The sequence below is a fragment of the Sycon ciliatum genome, chromosome 4 (genome assembly GCF_964019385.1).
Source record: "Sycon ciliatum chromosome 4, ocSycCili1.1, whole genome shotgun sequence".
Lineage (NCBI taxonomy): Eukaryota > Metazoa > Porifera > Calcarea > Leucosolenida > Sycettidae > Sycon > Sycon ciliatum.
The window spans coordinates 6,216,773-6,220,423 of NC_088646.1; positions in this window are offsets into that span (position 1 = coordinate 6,216,773).

Below are 3,651 nucleotides of genomic sequence, written 5' to 3' on the forward strand. Positions count from 1 at the left end.
TCACCAGTTGTAGTCTTCGGGGTGCTGAGTCGAATGGTCTTGGTCCGAGAAAGCTGAGACGCTCCCTTCCTACTTGAATCCCAATCGAACTCGCGCACTTCCACCGAAACTGGGTGACTGCGCCCTACTAGATGGGGATTTGTATGCAAAATGTCACTAAAAGCGCCATTTCGTTCTTATAAAAGCACGGATGACCGCGATTGGCCCATATGTTGTAGTCTTTTGGACGCTGAGTCGACTGGTTTGGGCCGAAAAGGCTGCGATGCAGCGTTCCTCCTTTATTCCCAATCGAACATGGTTGAACAAGCGGTCACGTGTTCCTGGGTGCCCAAATCACCTGGTCACCACGCCAGCAGGCGACAACTTTCACACCAAGGTTCAACTCGAGTGACAGGACTGCACCCAAAAAAGGTCAAACAGGCTAGTAAGTTGTACCCTGCAGGCATGGTGACCAGGTGACTGGCGTACGCAGGAGCACGTGACCGCTTGTTCAACCATGTTCGATTGGGAATAAAGGGGGAACGCTGCATCGCAGCCTTTTCGGACCAAAACCAGTCGACTCAGCGTCCAAAAGACTACAATATATGGGCCAATCGCGGTCATTCGTGCTTTTATAAGAACGAAATGGCGCTTTTAGTGACATTTTGCATACAAATTCCCATCTAGTATTTATTTATTTATTTATTTCACCTTCCCGTGGCCAGAGAATATAGGCCAATATGGAGGGAGGGGGGCGGTAGCCAGCCATGGCAGTAAACAAAAACAAAGCAAAAATAAATAAATATTACACATTACTGGAGGCAAAGAGAAACAAATCTGAAAGAAGAATTAGCAGTTATTAGAACACGAGCTTCATGTTGGCCTTGAAATCCTTTAGCGTACAAGACGATTTTACTGATAGAGGCAGGGCCAGCCAGAGAGAATAGGCAGCAAAAAACGGAGATCTGGTATAAGCTGAGGTTCGGGCTTTAGGTAAAGTGCAGGGATTGCGCGTAGGACGAGTGGGAAGAAACCAGTTATATTTACGCAAGTGTGGCGGGGCTTTGTCAAGACGAATAGAATGAACAACAATACACAGTTTTCGATCCGCTTGACTAGAGATAGGGAAGGTGTTAAACATATCATACAGCTCGGCAGAAGGAAAGTATGATGGTTTGCGGGAAAGGACTTTGAGTATCCTCTTATTGTGGACGTCCAGGGTACTCATTAACGATTTACTAAGTAGGGATGACCAGGCGGTTGAGCAATAGAGAAAATGGGGAGAATATAGCAATGATAAAAAAGGCGAATGCATTCAAGCGGTAGGTGGGAGCAGTGAGACACGAGGTAGCCAACAGCTTTACTGACTTTGCTACAGATATAGTCGACATGTCTACTAAACGATAAGTCTGAGTCAATGACCAAACCAAGATGTTTGTGTTGTTTTACCACTTTGAGGTCTGTGAGGGATCCGGGAAGAGTGAATGCATAGGTTGGCTCTGAGTTCGGCAGGAATAATATCTCAGTCTTGGCGATATTAGGTCACAGGCTTAGTCTCCAGGTAGTCATCCACTGATGGACTTCGTTGATACCGCGCTGGAGACTGTCTCGCAGCCTGTCTAAACACTCATTGAACCGGAGAAGTGCAGTATCGTCAGCAAATAAGGACACACCTTCGTAGTAGTAGGGCGCAGTCACCCAGTTTCGGTGGAAGTGCGCGAGTTCGATTGGGATTCAAGTAGGAAGGGAGCGTCTCAGCTTCCTCGGACCACGACCATTCGACTCAGCACCCCGAAGACTACAACTGGTGAAATTTTATTTTTTGCCTTAACTTCCCCTTTAACCGTTCCCCCTCCTCTGGCACATTCCCGTCACGATGAAAGTCAGCCACTGTCATTCCAGTGTACAAAAATAAAGGCGACAAGAACAAACCGTCTACCAATCTCCCTCCTGTGCTGTGTCTCCAAATTCAAGTGCTAGACTAGAGAGAATAGTGTACGACCGCTTGTATGACCAATTCTCCCCTCTTCTTCACCCCTCACAATCTGGCTTCCGTCGCAAGGACAACACATCCCTGCAATTGTCCCGCATAATTCAAGACCTCTGCTCTCTAAAAGACAAGCGGCAGCCGGCAGTTCTCCTGCATCTGTTTCTTTGACCTCTCCAAGGCCTTTGACACCGTGTGGCACCCAGGCCTCATCGCCAAACTTCGTGCTCAAGGTGTCTCCGGCTCCCTACTTGCCTGGATAACTATGAGACTTGTTTGATTCATTGCTGTGTAATATGTGTATGCCTGGATAACTAGATATTCTCTTCCACCGAAATCAGCACTTCACAGTGAATGGAACTTTATCTGATACCGAGTCTGTGACGACCGGAGTGCCCCAGGGCTCCATTTTAGGTGCCCTGCTCTTCCTCACATACCCGTACCTTAATTATTAATGACCTCCCCTATGCAATTCATAATATAAGTCGACCCCGGTTATAGGTCGACCCCCCGTATCCGGAAGTCTTAATTATGTTTTTAAAGTGTTTGCCCAACGAAGCACTGCTAACCGCTCCCTGCTACTAACACATGAACAAATCACATAAACACTCCTCATTGGATTCTGAAACATCCCAATCCTTGAAAAAGGCAAACAAACTTGGCAAAAATGCATACACATGGTGCACTCGTGTATTCAGAGCAGGTCTTTTTTGGAAGATACCGATAATTCCCGGTTATAAGTCGAATCCCGGTTGTAAGTCTACCCCCACCTTTTCTCCTGCTATTTTCAGTCGTAAAAGGTCGACTTATAACCGGAAAAATACGGTACCTCAAGAAAACCGAGCTCCTCCTCCTCCTTCCCCCCCCCCCCCTCCTTCAGATCCGGTGCCCATCTTACACTTTCCCGACAATCCTTGTCACCTATCTCTGTAGAGCCCCAATCATAAACACCTTGTCATTGTCATAGATCCCGCCCTCTGTTGGTCCTACCATGCTGACCATGTGTCCTCCCGAGTATGCCGATCTGTCGGCATAATGACAAGTCACTTCTCCCATTTGCCCCAAAATCGCCGCATTCTAATTTCAGAAAGTGGTGGACATCATGCAAATCATAATAATAATAATAATAATTATGGCGTTGAAATGGCATGGAATCAACGATTGTATTTTATTCTTCGATTCCATGCCATTTCAACGCCCTCGAGTTCAGCGCCAACCAGGCCGGTGAGCGCGACCGTTTCAGCGCTGTGAACCTAAGCGGTAGTTGCAGTGCCCAACGGTGGGAGTCAGAGCAATACTGTTGTTGACGGAAACATAGAGTTGTACCGGATGTGTATCTCGATTGCAAACATACAGGGAAATACATTGTTACAGAAACAATGCAGTCTGGCATGTGCGAGAGCTGAGGCTGCAGAGCCGCCTGACAGCATTGCCCGCACAAAGCAGAGGAAGAGTGACTAAGCCTAACTTGAGACAATTCAACAAATAATTTCTGGAAGACCCTGAGAAAAAAAGTTGAGAGAAAAGGAAATTCTATGGACATTACGAGAGGGAGTGGGGGTTTCAAAACGAGACGTTATAAAAGTGCACATGTGCCTCGAAAATGGTGAAGGCCTCACGAGAGCACTAGTCTTATACAGGATAGTAGCAGCAGCGGGGGGGGGGGGGGGGGGGGGGGGGGACAG